The following is a 24,296-nucleotide window of genomic DNA, read 5'->3' on the forward strand; positions in this document are numbered from 1 at the left end:
GGATTTCCAACAAGCCCACTTGGTCACATTTTGGACACCTACAAGTGCCCCAAAACAGGCCACAAAGTAGTGTGATGCACAGAGAAAATGGCGTGGCGCACAGAGGAAAAATTGCCCAATTTGCTTCTGTTTCGTGAAATTTCGGTTCGCGACTTCTCCAAGTGGGCCCGCTCATCCACACTTCGGTTTTTTGGCACCAAAGGAAACATTTAAAGAGTTTTTTCTCCAGATTGGCTTCTATCCAAGTGGCGAAGGAAGGCAAACAGTCATCCCAGCGAAATTTCATGTTTGTAGAGTTGGACCTGTAGCTGATTGTTGGTTCTCCATCTCCATTTTGCAATGATTTGAGTAACTCCCCAACCCTTTTGTGTTCCTTCTCTTCCTTGCACATTCTATATATTGTATGCAAGTTATTTATAAAGGGTTGGTTGGCTTGTAACTTCTGGGAGACTGTGGGAAAGAAACTTTGTTTCTTCACTATGTATTTTTGACAGAGAATTAATGAAAGGCAGCGGCTCTGTTTCATGAGATTCTTGTGGTTGTGAGTGTAGCAAATGTCTCTCTTATGTTTTCATATGTATTTCGTTATGTTTCATAATTCAATTCATGTTCATTTCCAGTGAAATTTTCTGAGTGAGATAGGTAGAATTCAATTTTATTGCTCTGCCTGTGGGAAAATTTCATGTTCAGTGTTATTATTCTGTTGAAAAGGATTCATGTCACTATGCCCTTTTCACTTTCTTCAGCAATCTATTCATGCCACGGTATCTCAAACTAAATTGTTACATTTTCTGCCTACCTTGCCTCACGAAATAATCTGTGCCTTTGTATTAAATTCTCTGTTCTTTGCTGAGCGCCAGTCCCATAACATCCCAGAAGCTCGGTCATTCATGAAAATTGTTTCCCGAATCCCTATTCACTTACTAGCCTAAGGTAAATATCTCATTGTAAGTCATATCAGACCATCTTCTATTATCTATTCATGGACCGTGACTCGGAGAGAGCCCTCTCCTGCTCTGGTAGGGCTAGCTACCAGATTAAGCATGGTTTGTGGTTACCCTAATTTTTTCCTTCCTTCAGCCTAAGGCAGATTTAGGTGCTAACATAGTGGCGACTCCACTGGGGAGAAACTGAACTCAAATCCCATTGTTTCATAATAATTCTAAGCTTCCGGATGATGAGCTTAGGATTGGAAAGGTTGAGTAAGTTGGTTGTGTCCTGTGATTTTTCTCAATAGCACGCTGGCTTCGAGACGATATACCAGAGCCAATCCAGACCCGGATCCTCCTCATATCTACAAAACCCCCAATTTGATCCCAAGACTCCTTTGTCAAGAAAGCACCATAACTCCCGTGTTCAAATCCCATTCATGTCCCAATATTTTTGAGTATGTTGAAGAGCTTGAGTTTGACGAACATTTTAAGATATCATTGTTTGAGTCTAAATCTGAAAGGGCTATTCATTATACTGTCCCCAATCTGAAATTTCTTGTAGACTTGGAAATAGAAAGAGCTAATAGGTTAATTGATAATTACATTGCAAGACAGCCCCAAACTCCAATTTCTAGCCCCTTACAAACTGTTCACACTCCTCCAACACCTGAAAGGCCAAATTCACCGAGAATGATGGCTGCCCGTTTTGCTCCCCTTGTTCTACCCCAAGTTCTAGATGACATGCCAATGGATTATCAACGTAAAATCCCATTTTTTGATGGCACTCCTAACAACATTACTGCTCAGCAACATGTAGACAAAATGGTAGACTTCTATGAACTTCATGAGATTGATGCGGAGAACGTGGCAATAAGGCTCTTTGTACAGACATTTGTTGGTGATGTGAGGAAATGGTTCAGAGGTTTGCCGGCAGCAAGTATCAATACCTTGGCTGAACTACAAAGACAATTTTTGAACCGGTGGGAAGTAAAAAGGAACCCCCTTAAAATTCTAGCTGAATATGAACAAATCAAATGGAATGCTGGTGAGTCAGTCCAAGACTATTGTGTTAGATTTAATGCAGTCTATAACGAAATTCCAGATTATCTAAAACCACCTGTGGGACTAGCAATGATGAAGTTTACAGATGGTTTTGATGCTGACATGGCATACCAATTAAGAGAGAGAGAACCAGCCACAATGGAAGATCTGAAGAAAATTGTGGTCAGCCTTGAAGCAAATCTGCTATCCAAAAGAGCTAGAGCGAAAGCGGAAAAGAAAATCACTATAAAAGAAGAGTCTTCTTCCATGGATCAACTACTCAAAAAGGTAGAGCAAATGATCGAAAGGGTAAAACTTGACAAGCTTGAGCCACAAGTTAGGAATCCTAACTTCCGTGGCCAGCAACAGCCATAATACAGAATAAGATAGAGAGATCAGTGAACTCAAGAGCAGACAACACAACAACCAGTACAAACACCTTTGCAGCAAAATTTTATGCATGGAACAGAGTCAGATGACGACGGGAATGTAATAGGCGAAGAAAACCACCTCTTTACTTAAGATGAGCTGCCTACTTACATTACCGAAGAAGAAGAATGTGCAATGAATTCAGCTGCACACCAAGACACAGATTTTATTCTAGCTAGCGACACTGTTTTGGAAGAAGAATCAGAAGAATATCAAAGGGGATATATGAATGCTTTGTCCGCACAACAACAACGATATTCAATAGAACAATCACAGTAGTAAGCTACATCAAAGGAAAAGGAAAAGAAAGAGATCCCAGTCAAAGAGGTAGAAAAGACTCCCGCTTTTAGCTTAGAGAAAGAGATTTCTAAGTTAAAGGTACCCATCCCCTTGACTGAAATAATGAAGAACATCAATTATAGAGGACAAATTTCTAAAATGTTGAATTTTGACCCAATGTCTGACATGGTAAATGTAGAAATGATCAGCCTGAAATTATTTTTGGACCAGCATCGAATGGTGAGTCTCCTGATAGCGAAGTGCCACCCTTCTATATCAATTTACAATTGCATGATTTTGTGTTACACAATGCCATGTTCGATTCCAGAGCTTCTCATAATCTCATGCCCAAGGCTATCATGGATAAGCTTCATCTGGACATCACCTGGAAATATCATGATCTCTATTCATTCGATTCCAGCAGAGTAAGATTTATAGGACTCATCAAAGACTTGGTTGTGAGTTTGGATCAGCTTCCTATGAAAAATGTTTTGATGGATGTGGTGGTAGCAGATATTCCTCCAAGGTTTGGCATGCTTCTTTCCATGTATTGGGTAGCGAAATTGAAAGGGACGCTACAACTGGATTTCTCCTATGCAACAATCCCGGTGTTTGGACAAATGAGGAAGTTATATCGGGAACAGAAAATGAAATATATGATCACCAACAAGGAGAAACCTATAAATCATCCTATTAACTATGTACATACAGATTTAGAGTCTTTTGTTTTGTTTTTAGATAGTTTAAATGATATAGATAGTCAGATAGTAGAAGCAGATGACATTTCAGAAATAACATAAAATTTCAGAGAAATTTTGAAGAAAGAAGGACAAGAATAGCAGGAAAATGTTGGGCAAGCAGATGAACGTAATGGACAGCAAGCAGACAAGGCATGGCAAACATATTTCCAGCACTTACAAGAGGAGGAAGAAGGCTTGTGTACCATGGATTTCAATGGAGCAGTAGGAAATGATGGTGCTGGAATTGGTATTTGGGTACACAGTCCTTTCTCTGCCCCAAACAAAGTGCCTAGCAGCGTGAGGGTTTTCTCTTACAAGCTGGCCTTTGAGTGTTCAAAAAATGAAGCTGAGTATGAAGCTCTGATTGCTGGCCTGAAGATTCTTAGAAAGCTGAATGCAAAAAGGATTTCGGTATATGGCAACTCCGAATTGGTAATAAAGCAGGTCAGAGGTGAGTATCAAGCAAAACATCCTAAGATGCGGGCCTATCATAATGCAGTTTTAGAAATCTTGAAGTTATTTTCAAAATACACATTGACATGTGTGCCTCGTATACAAAATAGTATTGCTGATGCTCTTGCCAAGGTAGCAAGCAGTTTGAAGATCCCCATGGACTCCAACAATAAATTTGAAATCCATGTCAAGCATCGTCAAACCATTGCACACAATCAGTGATATTGACAAATGTTTCAAGATGATGAGGAGATTAAGGATTTTATGCTAAACAAAGGCAAGTTCAAAGAAACCTCAATTGATGTAGAAAACGATGAGGGCAAAGGGAATGGTACAGATGAAGTGCAGATCAATGAAATGGACGTGTTGCAGCTGAAAAATAACATCATTCCTAAAGGCTTGATACCTCTAGAGGAACCTTTTGATCAGGATGATATAGCCCGCAAGCCAACATTGCAGCCAACAGAGAAGGGTGTAGAAGAGGTCAACATCGGTACAGCTGCCAATCCAAAGTTGGTAAAATTGTCCAAAGAATTACCACCAAAGATCAAGGACAAATACATCAGCTTGATGGCTTCACTTGCAGATGTGTTTGCTTGGGACTATTCTGATTTAAAGACCTATGATACCGATATTATTCAACACATAATACCCATCAAGCCCAATCAAAAACCATTTAGACAGAAGCTGAGAAGGATAAATCCAAAGTTGCTGCCATCTATCGAAAAGGAGGTAAACAGGTGGTACAAGTCAGGTATCATTGTGCCCATCAAATTTTTAGATTGGATCTCTAACTTAGTGCCTGTACGCAAGAGGACCGGTGAGATCCGCCTATGCATTGATTTCATAAATCTAAATAAAGTCTCATTGAAGGACAACTATCCACTGCCCAAGATGGACCATATACTTCAGTGAGTAGTGGGGGCATCTCGTATGTCATTGCTTGATGGTTATTCCGGATATAACCAAATTTCTGTCCGTGAAGATGATAGAAACAAGACAGCATTCACCACTCCATGGGGAACCTTTCACTACGCCAAAATGCCCTTCGGTTTAAAGAATGCAGGTGCAACATTTCAGTGGGCAATGGACTTGGCTTTTGCAAATGAGAAGGATGTGTTTTTGGTGGTGTACCTAGATGATTTGATGGTATTTTCCAAATCTGATGAAGAGCACATGCATCACCTAAAAATTGTCTTTCAAAAGTGCAGGAAATATGGTCTATCATTGAATCCTAAGAAGAGCTTTTTCACCATGGAGGAAGGAAAATTACTTGGGCGCATCATTTCAAAGGATGGCATTCATATAGACCGAGCACATGTGCAAGAAATTCAACAAATCGATCTGCCTAGGAACAAAAAATAGATACAATCATTCAATGGTAAAATGAATTTTTTGCGTCGCTTTCTGCCTAATATTGTAGAACACTTAAGAGAAATGACCAACATGCTTAAGAAGGAAAGCCAGGTGAAATGGACAGAGGAGGCTATAAAATCTTTCAACTTGGTAAAATTAGCCCTTTCTTTAGCTCCAGTTCTAGTCAGCTCAGACTACACTCAGGATTTCATATTGTTTTCATTTGCTTCCGAGCACACTATGGCAGTGGTATTATTGCAGAGGAGAGATGATCATGAAAGACCCATTGCATTTTTCAGCAGTGCTATAAGGGATGCAACTTTAAAGTACAACATCATTGAGAAGCAAGCCCTGGCATTGGTGAAGGCATTGAAGGATTTTCGGGTATATATCCTACATTTTCACATTCTGGCCTATGTTCCTAATACTGCTATAAAAGATGTTTTAGTGTAGAACGATCCGGAAGGGAGAAGAGGCAAATGGATCACTGCTTTTGCTGGAATATGATGTGGAAATAAAGCCCACAAAGCTGGTCAAAGGACAGGGGTTGGCGAAGCTAATGGCCGAATCAAACTTGCATGCCTTGGACATAAATCTGATCGCTGCAATTTCCGATGAGAATGAGGAAGGAATGTCAATTTAGGTATCTGAAATGTTTTCTTTGTCCCCATGGTATTCAGATATAATATATGTGCTGAAAAATCTGTCACCACCGCTCGACATGACTAGAAACAAAGCGAGAACACTCAAATTGAAGGTTACCAAGTTTTGTATTTTGAATTCTGCACTGTATTGGAAAGATCCTGGTGGCATTTTGTTAAATTGTTTGGTGGAAGAGGAGGAAAAGAATGTCCTAGAGGATTTCCATGGAGGAGAGCGTGGTGGTCACCTTTTTTGGAAGTCAACAACGAACAAAATTTTGAGAGCATGGTACTACTGGCCTACTTTGTTTGCTGATGTGTATAAGATGGTCAAGCGCTGTCATAAATGTCATATTTTCGAAGGAAAATAGAAATTACAGCCTTTGCCACTTAATCCTATTGAGGTGAGTGCTCCTTTCCAGCAGTGGGGGTTGGATTTCATTGGGGAAATTCATCCCGCCTCTTCCGGACATCATAGATGGATCCTTACAGCGATAGAATATTTCACAAAATGGATTGAGGCAGCTCCCACTAGACAAGCTACAGACACGGTAATCATTTCATTTCTTGAAAACAACATCTTGTCTCGCTTTGGTTGTCCAAACAAATTAATCACTGATAATGTAGCAACTTTCAAATCGAAAAGGATGGTAGAATTTTGTCATAAATATCACATCATTTTGGGTCATTCAATTGCCTATCATCCGTAAGGCAATGGATTGGTGGAATATTCGAATAAATCATTGGTCAACATCATCAAGAAGCCACTGGAAATAAATAAAAAGAGCCGGAATAAGAGGTTGGTCCATGCGCTTTGGGCAGATCGTATCAGTCAGAAAAAGTCCATTGGTATGTCACTGTTTGAGCTTTTTTATGGAGTTGACACAATATTTCCTGCCTCTCTTGCTGCCCCAATGGTCAGACTTCTTCAGGAGGCCGGTAGTGAAGAAGATCCCATGCAGAGAAGGTTGATCAAATGGTCCACTTGCAGCAAACAAGAGAAGAGGTTTTCAAGAACACATCCAAGTTGCAAGAGAAGATAAATAAAATCTATGACAGAAAAGCAAAGGCAGATAAATTTCAGTTGGATGATGTGGTGCTGAAGTGGGATGCAAGGAATGAAGAGAAAGGCAAGCACAGAAAGTTTGAAAATATTTGGAAAGGTCCATTCAAGATTGCAGCATATAGGGGTTAGAATGCCTTTCTTTTGAAGGAAATGAACGGGGAAGATTGTCCTAGAGGGCCGATCAATGGTCATCTGCTCAAGTGATACCACTGCTGATTTAGTAACACTGCTTCCACTGTCATTGTAAATACCATTTTTATTTCAGTTTGGTTTCAGTCTGTAAAGTTAGTTTTTGAGTTATCTCAATGTCAAGTTTGAGTCAATTTCTTGGTCATTTCAATTTCATAAATAAGTCAGATTCCTGTGTTGTTTATCGAACTGATGACTCCATAGCCTAATGGACAAAAGGCACTATCTAGATCCTCTAGAGATCTACTATTCTTGGCACCTCCAAGGAGCTACCATCCCCAATTGGAGCCAATGTTAGAGTCGCTCTGGTTAGCCCTCCGTCAGAGATCAAAACTCTTTGTGCGTTTCAATTTTAGGTGTCCCGCTCCATTCACTCAGCTGCATTTCTCTAGGGGCATGCCATGATCTGACGGAGAACGTCATGCTAATCATTTCCCCTCATGTCTGGCTCCTGCTAGCTTAGGTCTTTTGTCAATAATCACCAAAGTCCATGACAATCAAGGTCTGGTCCTTTAAAGGACAAAAGCCATTTTCTATATTTAGGTCTAGGAATTCATCAATTTGGTCTTTGAAACATGTCCAGTAAAGCCATGGAGGCCAGAGGGAGACCCTTACACAACTATGGTTCAGAGAGCTTCATCGTCATGTGGATAGACTTCGAATCTTCTTCAAAACTCTGTTTTGAAGAAAAGTCAAACAATGTCATTTATTACAAAATTTTCCAAAAAATCGCCAGTTGACTTTTTCAGATGTAGTCATGGTTTCCATGGCCAAATGCCCTGTCATATAGTCCCTGCAAAGATGCAGCGAAAATTTCATCATTTGAGCCAAAATTTCAAGGGGAAAGCGAAAATCAGTGTGTTTTAAAGTCAGTGAAAAAGTGCAAAGCACAACATTAGAAAAATGGGTTTTCAAGGAAGCAAAAATTAAACCCATCTCTTCCAAGGCTATATACATGTTTTTATCCAAATCAAGGGCATTGTGCTATTACAAGCCTTGGAGAGACATTGTAAAGGTGGGAGTGTGAAATCATGAGCGTTTGAGTGAGTGGGAGTTGGTTTTAGAGGGCACGACGCACAAACCCAGGAGCGCGGTGCACACGCAACCACCCCACAGTTGAAAGTTTCCACAGGCGTGGTGCATACCCAGCGTGCGACGCACTAGGTTTTGTGTGCGGCACACACAGACCAAGGGTCAAAAAACATTTCGAAACCACTCCAAATTTTGGTGAATGCTATCAAATCGAGAGGTAAGCCTTACGACATCACCTGTTCATCAAATTTTATCAATGATATGGTGTTTATAGAGATGTTTGAATGTCACCAAAATGCATAAGGTCAACCATAAGAAATTACCAAGAAAATGATGGCGAGGGTTGTTAAAATGTGTTGTTAGTGCCAAGGTTTCACTCCACTCACCTTTTTCCCGTCACCTATCATTTTTCCTAAAACCCCGCCTTGAATCACTACCAAACCCTCTCCCTATTCCTCCACTATTTGGTCAACTCAAAATCACCATAAGACAAGCTCATTGTGCAAGCAAGGCGGTGGAAGAAAGGTGTAAGGTCAAAGAGTTGAAAAGTGAAGCGATTAGGAGAAATTTAGGGTGGTCTCAGAGCCCGAGGCGCACACACAAAGGAGTGCGGCGCACTCATTTGCATGGCGCACATAGAGCCTGTCCACTGTGTAAATCCGCCACTGGCGTAGCACAATCAGAGCGCGCAGCACACTGGGCATTGTGCGCGTCGCAGATGGATATAAAACCCAGAAATCACCAAATTCACCAAAAAAGTTTGTGGATGCTCATCAAATTGAAATGTAGGAAACCTACCTGCACTCTTGCATCAAACTTGAAAAGGAATAGCATGGTTTTAGGATTATAAATCAAATGAATTTTTTTTTTAGAAAGCAAACAAAAGAAGACACAAAGAAACCATAATCCTAGGGTTTGTGCTACAGTGGCAGTGCTGCCAAGGTGTTTCCTACCCTACCCCTATTACTCATTCCCCTATGCTATTATCCTCATAATCAATACCCTAACCCTACCAAAAAATCATACTCCCTTTCCCCCCTTCCTATTGCTCAAAAAACCCAAACCCACCTTACAAACAACGCAAACCCTATCCCATCAACACTATACCCAAACTACTCCCAAATCCCTGACAAATATCTCCCTTTAACCCCTATTCCCATTACATCATTCCCCTCCTAATACTCCTTGTTTAATTGTCCCCTTGGTGGCAGATTGTCAGAGAAGCTACCAGCTCCATTGGAATCAAAGGGCAGCCCAAAACTTAGGGTACAAAACAACAGTCATGGCATCTGAGGTTTCATCAGAATATGAGGAAGAGACTCACAGTGATATAGCTTCAGGAGAAAGGGCCCACAGGAGACATCACCAGAGTGGCAGACATCTTAGAGATGACCCAAACACCCTCACTGAGTTGTAGGTATGCCCTCTTGCTATGTCTTGTTTCCAGCACTTAGCATGTTTAGAGTTTTGTCAAAGGGTGGCAAATGTCAGAGTTCATCATGAGTTGGCCCGTCTTTTTGCACTTCACCTACATGGAGGACAGTCTATCTTGGCTGGGGTCACTTTCACATTGACACTCGAAACCATATCAGTGGCAACAGGGATACCAAACATTGGAGAGCAGTGGCATAAGAAGAAGAAGGTGGAGAGGCATCATTATGAGCCTTACATCAAAGACAACTGTTTGAGCCACCTCACGAGAGTTTTTCCATTTGGATTTTTGAGAGATGAGTATGGCCCGCTCATGAAATTGATCATGAAGTATTTTAGTAGTGAGGGGAGGTTTTCTCGCCTTTATGCCTATCACATCAGGTTGCTCATGCACTTTACCAGGGTGCGAATGATGAACCTCCCATTTTTCATTTGCGGGAACATAGAGAGGACGAAGAATTTCATGCAGCAAAAGACCCCTCGACAGCAGCTCAACAGTGTTTATCACTTTGCCCTTATCCAGATTTTGGTGGACCATCAGTTGGGATTGCAGGGTATTGCTTGGGAGGACTTCATCTCCCGTGACTTCTTCAACGCTCCACAGGTAGTATCAGAGGAAGAGCATGAGATAGGTGGCCCATCTCATCAGTATGAGTGACATGAGACTACTACTATACCAGTATACATCACCTATCAGAGAGGCGGCAGACCCTTATTTGCAGCAGCAAAGCGAGTGTTATCTCCACCCAGGGTGGAAGCGGCCTCGATTCCGACATCAACATCATAGGAGCAGGGCAAGGGTAAGGAGCCAGTGTAGGAGGAAGGGCCATGAGGTGAAAAAGAGACGAATTCATTCTCCTTCATGATGATGAGATAGATGCAGAACCAACAAATGCGGAGCTTACAAAGATCATCCAGGAGCAGCAGTCAGTGATTGAGTCCTTATCCCTTGACTTGGAGAGGGCCAAGTGGAACATGAAGTACCTGGAGTAGAGAAACAAGTAGCTTGAGGACCAACAGACGATCATGGAGCTGCAAAACTTTCGTGAGCATCGCCAAGCTACTCAAAGAAGAAGGGTTGTGCTCACATATTTGGAGTAAGAAATCAATGAGGATCGGGAGGCCAACCTTTAGAGGGTCAACATGCATTTGGAGAGGATACTAGACAAATTCGACCAGGACCTAGCTCTACTGAGACACATGGCTTTCCGTTACAGGGTGCGAAACATGAGTGCACAGGCTTGGATAAGGAACTTGAAGGCAAAATTGAGGAAAGCAATAAGAAGGGAAAAAAGGGAAAAAGAGCAAGATATGCTTCGAATCTTGGCTGAGGCCTCCTTGGTCCATCATAACACCCCATAGAGATCCTTCAGCCCAAATTTCAAAAACTTTGGTGAAATTTTGGTCACTTGGTAATTTTCTGGGTAAAAAACGGGGATTTTCTCCCACGACGCTAAAATTCTAGAGCTCCAAATGAGGAATGGCTTGCAGTTTTGGATTCAGCATGGAAAATCACAACTACTAGTGTCTGGGCAAGATATTTGGGCAAGCTCTGGGTCTCCTAGAGGTCAAAAAGCACCCAAAAATGGCCTCTCTGCCGCTTTTTTGACACACAGAAAGTAGTCTTGGGAGAGTGGAGATTTCGAGGGGAAAATGAGCACCAAATTTGAAAATACTAGTTGAGTTAGAGAGTAGACAGGATAGACTTTCTAGCAAGCCCACTTGGGAACATTTTGGACACCTAAAAGTGCCCCAAAACAGGCCCCAAAGTAGTGCGACGCACAGAGAAAATGGCATGGCGCACAGAGGAAATATTGCCCAATTTTCTTCCGTTTCATGAAATTTCCATTCACGACTTCTCCAAGTGGGCCCGATCATCCACACTTCGGTCTTTTGGCACCAAAGGTGGCATTTAAAGAGTTTTTTCTCCAGATTGGCTTCTATCCAAGTGGCGAAGGAAAGAAAATGGTCATCCCAGCCAAATGTCATGTTTGTAGAGCTTCACCTGTAGCTGATGGTTGGCTCTCCATCTTCATTTTGCAATGATTCGAGTAACTCCCCAACCCTTGGGCATTCCATCTCTTACTCACACATTATATATATTGTATGCAAGTTATTTGCAAAGGGTTGGTTGGCTTGTAACTTCTGGGAGACTGTGGGAAAGAAACTTTGTTTCTTCACTATGTATTTTTGACAGAGAATTAATGAAAGACAGAAGCTCTATTTCATGAGATTCTTTTGGTTGTGAGCTTAGCAAATGTGTCTCTTATGTTTTCATATGTATTTTGTTATGTTTCATAATTCAATTCATGTTCATCTCTAGTGAAATTTTCTGAGTGAGATTAGGTAGAATTCAATTTTATTGCTCTGCCTGTGGGAAAATTTCATGTTCAGTGTTATTCTTCTGTTGAAAAGGATTCATGTCACTATGCCCTTTTCACTTTCTTTAGCAATCTATTCATCCCGTGGTATCTCAAACTAAATTTTTACATTTTTCGCCTACCTTGCCTCACGGAATAATCTGTGCCTTTGTATTAAATTCTCTGTTCTTTGCTGAGGGCCGGTCCCATAACATCCCAGAAGCTCGATCATTCATGAAAATTGTTTCCCGAATTCCTATTCACTTACTAGCCTAGGCTAAATATTTTATTGTAAGTCATCTCAGACCGTTTTCGATTATCTATTCACTGAGCGTGACTCAGAGAGAGCCCTCTCCTGCTCTGGTAGGGTTAGCTACCAGAGTGAGCGTGGTTTGTGGTTACCCTAATTTTTGCCTTCCTTCACCCTAAGGTAGATTTAGGTGCTAACAGATTGTCTAAGACTTTTTAGAGATCTAGAGAAATAGATTATTTGATGTTTGAACCCCTAGTGAGAATAATTGTGCAATTACACCTCATTATCCTTTATTTAGAAGATTTTTCATGCCATTAGAGAATTATATTTCCTCATTTTCCTATAATACCCTTTAATTCAACTTCCTTTCCTTCCCAAAAAAAATTCAAGAAAAGTTATTGGAAATTGAAAGTTGTCATCCCCAAAGATTGTAACCATTGGAATCCTTGTACAACATCAACACCACTAATTGGAATAGAAAGAATTGGACTATTCATGACATATTGTTGTCTTATACGGGCCTGACCCAAGTTCAGAGTTATGTTAGCCAAACAAGTCTCGGTACTATTGGCCCTTTCGGCAACAATCCTTGGAGTGCGGACTGAGATCAAACCCAAAGTATTATGGGAGGGTGCTAGAACTAGGTTTCCCCACCCTAGAGATGTCTGATGAGTTTCAATGGTTCACGATTTGACCCTGTGCGCAAGTCACTTCATGCACTTTCCTGTACCTCACAGCCTGATATATTGCCTTTGCGTAGCCCTACTCGGGGTCCGAACACTACGCTTTCACGTTACTACCCAATACCTTACTGTTATTTCAAGGTTGGTTGATTATTTTAGCCTACTTGCATGATTTCAGTTATACTTAACAACATAAACCATTCATACAGGTGTGCACAGTAAATAAACAATATATTTGCAAATTATATCAAACATGCATTAACCCAATAACAGATAAATAGAATTATAATAAAAATTCTCTTTATTAATTCCTTCTTTGGTTACAGACTCGACTCTACCCTGCGCACTTAGCTATAGGGGTCCACACACTTAAATGTGGACTACAAGGCCTCTGCGCACTTAGCTGCAGAGCCTTCTCTTACTTTGTGACCCAAAGACACAATTCACCTTACTTCCTTAGCTTCTCTTACTATATCTCAACTTCCTCACTTCTACACTTAGAGCCTCTCTCTATTTATACAAGCCCATGGTCCGCGAACCATGGGTAGGTCTATCTTGCTAACATTACATTACAAAACGAGGGCAGATAGCCCTGTGACTCTATCATACTTTTCATGCTCCACGCCCACAATTCACGGAGCTTTATAACAATATTTATTCAAAACTTGGGCTTTAAGCCCCAAAACATGCCTTGGGGGGGATTCCATGCCCAAAAGTCCCCCAAAACAAACATCATGAATCACCCTCGAGTGACTTTGTTAGCGCGACGATATTTGCATGGGATCCTTCAAACTATTCTCGAGCTGTGTAGAGGTTAGCAACGCACTGAGCTAGTGCGTGTTGTATTTGTTGCATGCATTGCTCCTAGACCTTTGAGTCTTGACTGCGTTTCTACATCTGTATAGGTATCTGCTGCGTATTGTTTCTGGGAAAACTAGTGTCCATTTGATCTGCTAGTCCCACTAAGATGGGTAGCTATATTAGAAACAATCAATTCAAAGTAACTTTTGTTTTCGTTTATGTATGATAGATAAGAGAGAAGCAGAGAGCACCAAACTTAATCTTTCACTTGGCTCCTTGCTTGTTTCCTCTCCCCTTTGATAGAGCTTGCCACTTCTTCCTAACTTGTCCCGCTTTAAAGAACCCCTGTAGAGACAAAGCAACAAAATAAAATCAAAGCATAGAGATCTATAATACCATAAACAATGTAGAATCAGAAGTACATTAACCATATAAATGCATTCACAAATACGAGATTCACAAGTACACAAGTATATGGAGGAAAACTCAAATAACTTTATTGATAGTAGAAGTAGAAGAGAGGATTACAAGCCAGCTGTCTGATCCAGCATCATCCTCCCAGCATGAAAGCCCTCTTCACCTCATGAAAAGCAAGATCACCCAACAATACAATGTCTCAAAGAGAAACCAACGGCACTTCCTTACAAATTACAAAATTCCAACCTATAGATCTCTTAGCTAAGGGATCCATATATAGATGTTTCTAGAGGGGTGAGTCAGCTTCTGGGTTTTTGATTAGTGTCATTTCACTGATAGTTCTTGGTTCCACTTGGAGATTTCATGATCTCTTACTCATCCCTGGGTGAATTCAGAGAGGCAAGTGTCATATGCGAAGTTTCTAGAAGATTCTCTGGGTTTCCACTTAGCAAACTGTCTCTGCCATTTGTCTACTCTCACCCATCTCACCCTATAGAAGTCTCTTTTAGTATGCATCGTACCTGGCTAGTGTTATAGTTAGTATGCATCGCACCCTTAGCATGGAGCAGTATGTATGGTCTAGTTTTTACCAGTTCTGAGTGGTTTTTTAGGGAAAACTTCTGGGAAATGATGTAATCAATTGAGCTTAATATTTTAGGGTGTGAAACAACACTTTTATGGGTTTAATAGCCCTTGGTTTATCGACATATGTGATTGGGATTGTAGTGCCCAAATATGTCTATAACAGGTGCGCCCTAAAGCATGAGGTCGTAAATCTTCTGATGTTGGGTGAAATGCTTTATCATGAGGATCGGAGGTTTTTTGAACTGGAAGGTGACCTGTATAAAATAAAATAAAATACATTATCTTCATATTATTTTCATTTTCTAGCTAAGGCAGGCATTCCCATGCACAACCTTATAAATTCATTTGCATGTACATATGATTGACAATCGTCCACTGTTGCAGACTGGTGATTCTCGTAGAGCCATCATCCCTTAGCTTGGATGATCATTTGTGTAGCTATGGTGTACACTTGATGTCTTTATTTTCCCTGAATATATCACAGCCTGGATGGATGAAACTAGATGTGGAGTCTTCAAACTCGTTCAATCTTCGCTCGATGTACAAGTCGATCCATGTGAAAAGATGTTCTGAAGTTGAACATGGAAAGACATCACCTGATTACCAGCCAATGATGTAAGTTGTTAATAGGCACGAGAGGAATCATTGAAAATGATAATGACCCTCAAGGTACTACAGTACAATTTACGTGGTGTGAATATAGGATCTGATGTCAAACACCATGCAAAATATTTCGGTCAAAGGCCATTGATGTAAACCTGTCGCTGGAAGTGAGAAACTTGCCATTGAGGCATGCAAGCTTCAAAGTTAGATTTTAAGCCTCTGTGGAAGTTTTTTGTAGTGTCATGATCCAGATTATCCACAATTTCTAGTTCATTCTGCCAACGTTTCGAACCCCAAAGGGGGTCCATCATCAGGACAAATTAGATAGAATATGAGTGAAATATTATTGAGAGAAGAGAACCTGCGACCTGGATATAAATAAACAATAACCCTAATTTTATAAAGGTCGACACATGATTCTTTATTTTTATTAATTATTATTTTATTTTATTTATTATTTTTCCTTTTTATATAATAATTTTACTTATTTATAAAGGTTTTATAAAAACTTTAATTAATCATTTAATTATTCATTATTAGTTTAGGTTTAATTATTTAATCATGAACAAATAAGTTAATTTATTTTATTTTATTAATTTTGAACTTCATTTATTAACTAATTAATTCTTTTTATTTTTACTTAATCTAAATTAATTTATAAATTATTTTTGCCTTCCTTTAATTAATCAAGTATCAATTAATTAATTAATTGATTAATTAATTAATTAATTTATCTAATTAATCGATTTATTAATTTCTAATTATTTATATTTATTTATTTATTTATAAATTAAATGTTAATTCAATTTAATTTGATTTAAAAATTGACTAATTAATTGACTAATAAATTACTTAATTTAAATTAATTTATAAATTATTTTTGCCTTCCTTTAATTAATCAATTATCAATTAATTAATTAATTGATTGATTAATTAATTAATTAATTTATCTAATTAATCGATTTATTAATTTCTAAATATTTATATTTATATTTATAAATTAAATGTTAATTCAATTTAATTTGATTTTAAATTTTTTTGACTAATTGATATAATACAATTTTTTTTTGATATTAATTAATTAAAAACCAATTAAAATTGATAAAGAAATTAATTTATAATACTAAAGTTCTAATTTTTATTTTATTATATTAATTTATAATTTCAATTTCTATAATTAATTGATTAAATTAAATTAATTAATTTTATTTTATTTATTTTGATTAATTAATCCTCATTGAATTTAATTAAAAACAATAATTCAAATTTCTTTAATTTTATATAATTCTATATTTTTTTATTTTGATTAATATTTATTAGAGTTTTACTATCATAATCAAAGTTATTTTTGGTTATTATTAATAATTTGAGAAGATATGTTTAATTTTATATTTTAATTTATTTTATTTTAGAATTAATTAAATTAAATTAAATTAATTAAATTAAATTTATTTGTTTTAATTTATTAAAGACCCCCTATGCTTCCAAGGGTCCGGAGGGGCATATTTGCTTGATGAGAGGAAGCCAATTTCCACTGATTTCACTCCCATTGTCCCTGTTGAGGTTCTGAGGAAATTTCATAATTTCAATGGCCTCTCTGATTTTTCTTTTATGATAGTTGTCTTCTCTTGCAATTACCTTGGCGTCTTCCAAACACACATGATGTTTGGTCTTGGAGGAGTGCTCTACAAGGGCTGATGTACGGGATCTTTCATTCTTTATGTCGGCGGCATGCTCTTTAAGTCTTAGGGGAGACTGCTTCAACCCTGCGGTAACACTGCTCGTGATAATAGTCAGAGATGTTCAATTTACCATTAACACTATATTCTTTTGACGGTCGTACTACCTGTTCAATTACTCCATCAAATTGATTAGAAATGCAAATACATGCTTGAAAAATGAGTTAAAAACCAACATCTTACTTGAATTACATGAACAGTAACATAAAAGTAGTTTTCCCTCTCATTTTTACCATTTCATTCAAATTTAGGATTGTTGGAGCTCTAGAAGTGCTTTCCCCCTCGAATTTCATCAACTGATTTCAGGAGATCTACTGGACTATTTTCCGTGCCGTTTGGACTAGGTAGGAGCTAACTCGAAGCTCTTCAATTACATTCCTTCCTTTTCTGATTTAGAGTAGGCTTTCCCTGTCTTCTGGGCCCCAGAGGTTTGAAGAGTTCGTGCTCTCCCCATCACACCTGGTCTGCATCGAAATATGCAATGCATACTAAGCTGGCCATTAGCCAGTCAATATGAATCTCACCCTCTACACAGCCAGGGTGCGATAGGCGCAGGAGGGAAAGTTTATGTAGTGTTTTCTCATGAAATGTTTTCCTGTTTTTGTCCAAATCAGGATCCTAATGCATCTCTTGTTTTTGTTTCGGAGATTCATCAGATCAAGATGGTCGTTACATGGTGTGAACGAAAGCATGAAGAAAAGGACATGATTGCCTTACATGATCCGGGTACGGCTACTGCATTACAAAACTGTGGCTTTCTTAAATTTTTCCACATATCCAGCATGAGGCAACAAATCAGTTTGTTGCAATATCTTCTCAATGCATGGGATCCGACCAACCAGGTGTTCCAGATAAGAGGCAAATCCATCCCTTTGACATTTGATGATATCTACTTTTTGACTAGGTTATCAAGACGTGGTGCCCCTCTCTCACTATCGGGATATGCCCGTGAGGGTGAATCCATGAGGGATTATATTCACTAGTTTTGTAGAGATGGATCTCAGCCGACCAGGGATGGCAAGATCAATATTCGAGATGTCATTGATCGGTCTGTGAGGACTATTTTATTTACCTTTTCTAAATTGGCTGGTAGCGCGACTGTTCATTTGGCCAACATGTCTTATATGCAGTACACCATGGAATGCCTTGAACCAAAGGTATTCAACTAGTGTGATGTAGTGCTTCCGGTTATAAAAGAACAACTTTCCAAGGTGAAGAATGGAAGATCCAAGAACTTTGGTTATGGTTCTATTCTAACTGCTTTCGCCTTGGAGAGGATTCCACTGATGCAACCACAGTACATTTCACTCGTATTGCCAGCACTGAGGGAACCACAGATGCAGAGATGGGTTGATCTCATGGCAGACATGCTGGTCAGTCACAGATTTCATTCTCTGATGCCTTCTTTGAGTGGTTCGACCATCAGGAGATGGTCTCCATAGAGTATCCATACGTTGGGATGGATTTCTGAGGCAAACTAGATTTGGCATTACCGACTAGCGAGCAGTCGTGTGTTATAGGTAAAAAGATCTAACCATATCTATTTATTTCTTTTATAATGTCCTTATGTTTTTTAAAGGTTATCAAGACTAATCAAACTCATATATGTATGCAGATGTTGGGCCAGTGTGACCAACAGCGCACCCATGGGTAGCAGCTGCCCTTCCAGCAGGAGAGGGTGTAGGGAGGGTCGTCCTTCGTGATTTGGACATAGCGGAGACCCTTGCAGTATTGCTGGATCAGATCGAGGGTCATAGCATTGGTGTTTGGGATGTGAGGACCGATGAGCTACCTCTATGATTATAGCACCATACTACTGGCGTTCCGAGTCAGTGGACTAGGCTCTTAGGTATGATCGCACAGGCAGTGACTTGCTATCACTATCACCATTAGTCTAGGGTGCTTTTCTGCATTTTTGAGTTTTTGGGTCATATGACCGATTTTGTCCTAGACACAAAAAATTTTGAAAAAACTATAAATAGCTATATATATATTTTTGATTTCGGAGTTTTATTTCAGTTAAGTTATGTGATCCTGATGCAGATGTTAATTGAAATGCTTTTTCCTTTATAAATGCTGCAAATGTCTATCCAACACATAATTTGCTAGTGAATCAATTAATGTGTTTAAGTTTCTGGAAATGTGTTGATATTGAATAGAATCAAAATGCCTTTCCAAAATCTTGACCCTTAGCAACATACGATAGATAGTTGGATTCTGAACGAAATAGATGCCAGTAAGTTGTAGGATGGCAAGTTGTTAATCCAACCTGATAACAAATCGGCATATTCCATGTGCGATGGCATCAAAGAGAAGCTCCATCAACGCACTATACTCAGCGATATTGTTCATTGATCGACCAATACATATCCCTTTGAGACTCACTAACTCGCCTCTTGGATCAAAAATGGCCTAGGCTGCAGAAGATAGATTCCGCGTACTACAACTAGCTCCATCGTCATATCCAATGAATGATTCCAACTGGTCCGACATCTGCAACAAATGAAAACTAGATTACCTAACCAATATGATCACTCTTGACGAAAAAAAACATAACAAAAGCATTTAAAGAGATTACTACACTTAATCAAGCATAGTAACGCCTAAGATACAACTCGTTTCAGGGTTGCGACAGTGGAATCCCATCATAATCTACTAGCTCGTAGGCTCCCTTTGCTAATATCCGTTTAACAATGTAGGGGCTCATCCACAATGGATGGAACTTACCTGCTCCCAATTTATCGGATTGCTGATCATATAGCAAGACCAGGTCACCTTCTGAGAAGACACAGGGTTTGACATGTTTGTCAAATTATGCCTTGACTCATTTCTTATGAGCTTCATTAGCCAAAGCGGCATTACATCATGTTTCATCCAATTGGATTAGTTCCAAGAAATGAACCTCTTCCTCCGAAGTTTCGGGAAGTAAATCGATTGCAAGCTTGAGAGATGAAATTTCACACTGAATTAGTAAGACCGCTTCCAGGCCATACACCAACTGAATGGGTGTAAATCTGATTACATTTCTCACCGATGTCCAATATTCCCACAAGGCTAAGTACAGGATTAAGTGCCAATTCCATTTGTGGACTCCAATCATCCTTTGTAGCATGCGCTTCAGGACTTTCTTGATGGCCTCAACTTGTCCACTAGCTTGCGGATAATACGGAGTAGAACTATCGTGGGACAGTCTTAATTTGGTAGCCAATTCAACCATCATGTGATTGTGAAAATGTGATCCATGATCTATGACTATAGCTTGTGGAACACAAAATCTAGAGACTACATGATTTGAAAAGAAAAGAGCAGCCATTTCACCGCTATTATTTATTGTAGGCATCGCCTCTGCCCATTTTGTAAAATAGTCGACTGCGACTATGATATACCCATGCCCCCCAGCCGAGGTGGGGTTACATGTCATGAAATCTATGCCCCATTTGGCGAATGGCCCAACAACAACTACTCGATGCAGCGGTGTGGGTGGTAGTCTAGTTTCGCGGTCGAAGATCTGACAAGTAGGGAAACTTCTGACCGTGATTATGCAATCTTTGAATATAGTAGGCCATAAGTAACCTGCTCGTAAGATCTTTTGTGTCATAGCATGACCATATTGATGCCCCCCACAGGCACTTGAATGATAATCATTCAGGACTTTTTCGGCCTCCTCATGCATGAGGCACCTTCGCAGAACTGTATCAACACCACGACAGTAAAGGGTATCACTGACGATCATGTAGTCTTTGTCTTGGAATCGAGTACGTCATTGTTTGGAGTGGGAGGTATTAGGCCTAAAGGTTTGGGTTTAGAGATTGATTAGTATATCTCCATACCACGGATCGCTTGGCGATATCAGAAACAGATATTCATCCACGATTGATGCTTTAGATGTTGAATCATTGGACGACGATGGGAGGTCGCGTAGTAACTCCACAAAAAATAGAGATTTTTTTGATTTGGATTTTGTGAATTCCATATCAAACTCTTGCAAAATGGCTTTCCGTTTTGAATATTTTCCCCCTAGTAATTGACGCGAAAGAATGTAGGTCATAGGGTTGCAATCCGACAGAATGGTAGTTTTGCGAAAGAGGATATAGTGTCAAAATTTGTGTACTACTTGAACAACTACTAGAGCCATATTTTCAACATAGCAGTAACTTTTTTCTATATCATTTAAGTTTCGGCTTAAATAATAGACTGGATATTCAATTCCGTCATCTTATTGTACTAAAACCATTGCAATGGTTGTATCTGCTGCAACAACATACAGTGTAAAGTCTTTTTGATAATCAGGAGCGTACATTAATGATGCTTTTATTAGGGAATCCTTTAAAGCGTCAAAGGAAGCTTGCACAACCTGATCCCAGTTGAAGGGCACTTCTTTCTTCGAAAGACATGTCTAACCTTTAGCAAGTTCGGCATAATTTGGAATGAACCTCCTTAGAAAGTTTTCTTTCCTTTGGAGTTTCTAAATCTGAAGCAAATTTGAAGGTGGAGGCATGTTGATGATTGCATAAACCTTACATGGGTTGAGTCAAATCCTGTCCTTTGAAACTACGAAACCAAGTAAACGACCAGAACTGACACAAAACACACACTTGTGTGGATTGAGTCGTATCTTGTAGTGTCGGAAACGTAGAAATATAGCTCTCAAATGCTGCGGATGATCAGTGCGCTTTCACGAATGAGCCAGTAGATCATCGAGATATGGTTGAACGATGTGTTTGATGTCGTGGAAGGCATAGTTCATTGCCCTCTAAAAAGTTTCCCCTGCGTTCTTTAAACCGAAAGGTAGTTTATGGTATGTGAATGTGCCCCATGGACATATAAATGCAGTATTTGACTGGTCCTATGGGCAGATGTTTATTTGATTGTATCCAGAAAATCTGTCCATGAATGAAAAGATTTCGTATCTGGCGCATTCATCAATTATCTGGTCGATGAAGGGTGTAGGGTAGTTTTCCTTTGGACAAGCTTGATTTACATCCCTGTAATCGATGCACACTCTAATTGTTCCTTGTTTTTTCATCATAGGAACAATATTTGATACCCAATAAGTTAGAGGAACAGGGTAAATGAAACCAGCATGTAAAAGTTTTTCAACTTCTGCCTTGATGGCAGCGTCTTTCTTCGGGTGCACCTGTCGAAGCCGCTGTCATACTGGTTTGGCATCTGGATACATCTTGATTTCGTGTTCAACGATACTCAAGTCAATGCCTGGCATTTCTTCATATGACCATGCAAAGACATCTCTGAATTTGCGAAAGAGAGCGGAGTATATTTCCAGTTCTGAAGAAGAGAAAGATTTGCCGACATGAATATTCTCTACAACATTTGGTTTGGTCGAGATATTTATGGCGAATGTTTCTTCAATATTGGATAGATTTCACTCTGAATCCACCATATTGACAGTATTTGATAGAAAATAAAAAACTGAAGGATGATCAAGGTCGCTGTAATAATCTTCATCGTTATCTTGAAGATGGGAATGATGGTGGTAATCTTCCCATGATGCCTCTCCTATCATCATTGACTGAATGATTCCTTCGTCTATAGAATGTATGTGTGACCAAGGATCTGAAGAGGTGATCCAGGTGGATACTGGTGGCCACCTGCCAAGTCCACCTGGACCCCCACCATTGTCTTTCTCAGCATTTTCAGTTTCCTTAATTGTAGCACAACTTACTATTTTTAGCAATTTTTCGGGTCCTGAACTTCCGGAGCCGTTTTGAGGCCCTAAACGACGTTTTTTGGGGAATCTGGGGGTAACATGTGTCCATCAAATGGACTGATGTTGCCCATTCCAACAATGATAGTTCTCGAATAGATCTTTCTAATGAGCTATTGTACGCGTCAAACGGAGATCATATGCCAAAGTTACGACCCGGGGAAGTTGATGTACCAATTTACCCCAAACGGGGCCCACAGTTTGGCGTTTCATCTCCTAGGGTTGGGTTTTGGAATGTTAAGGGTTTTTCCATGGTTTCTCAACAATAAATAGGCCTTCAAGCCTCATTGTAACACAGTTCAGAGGCATGTAGCCATCACATCTCTTCTCAGAGATAAGCTACCATCACCCTAGCTGGTTTATTTCCATTTCTGGTTGTAAGCATATTTCAATATTTTCCATTAATGAAATGAAGTATTATTTCCGCTGCATCTTTGTGTATATGGTTATCTCTGTAATTTTTTGCATTCCTGTTTAAATCTGGATCAGTGGTATCAGAGCGGTCTGCTTTTTCTCTGTTTTTTTTTGCATGTCCCCAACAAGGTCGGGATATAAGGAGTTAGGGCTTGAACTGGTTGAACCTTTGCAAGACCAGCCTCGCAAATCCCGACGGCCTCCCATGGCGGACGAGAAGAAAGACGAGGGGGCAGGAGATCCCATCAAAATCTTGCTCGAAGAAGCCCTCGAGTGACAATGGAACACGATGATGGACAACTTTGCCCAGATCCTTCAGCGGCTACCCAGAAGCAACGCATCGGCTTCCAGCAGCTACTCTGGAAACGCCACACCCTTTAAGGTACAAGTTAATTTTGAAATCCCCATATTCTAGGGTCAGATAGACGCAGATGTCGTAGATAAATGGTTAAATCTGCTAGAGGGTTATTTTTCTGTTCATGATTTTTCGAGTCGGGAAAATATTGTTTTTGCTCTTCTCAAAGCAGCCCCCCACGTCAAGGACTGGTGGGACACCTACTGCGAGCAAAAGGATGAAAGTACTGGCTCGCTATTTTCAGCTGCACCCACCTGGAATTCGTTCTAGGATGCCATCAAGGAGTAGTACTACCCTGTCGAAAGCTATGAGGATGAATACATAAAGTGGACCACGCTGCGGTAGGGAAGGGACCAAGACGTGCCGGAGTTCACCAATCTCTTCCATACCCTTCGCACAAAGTTGGGTATCAAGGATTTAGAGCAACATTTGATACTCAAATACCATGGCTGCCTGCACAAGTACATCCAGGAAGAAATACAATTCCTAAACATCGCCTCGCTCGGCGCAGCATACCGTTATGTCGTCAAGGTCGAGCAGAAGTTTAAATAAAAGAAGCGAGACTTTGGATCTGCGAATCCAAAGGGGAAAGGTGCCCCTAAACCACAGAACAAAGGACAAAGCCAAGGCGGGACAGCCCAAGACAACCAGCCGAAGCTGCAAGAAAAGAACAGTGCCGCGAAGCCGAGAAAGGACACTGGAAGATGGTGCGAGTTCCATAAGAGCTCCACTCACAACACAAGTGAGTGTCGGGCCAAGCAGTCACTGGTGG

This window comes from Pinus tabuliformis, chromosome X, assembly GCF_031772625.1.
Source record: "Pinus tabuliformis cultivar Carrire ecotype Pingquan chromosome X, CPIR1, whole genome shotgun sequence".
NCBI lineage: Eukaryota > Viridiplantae > Streptophyta > Pinopsida > Pinales > Pinaceae > Pinus > Pinus tabuliformis.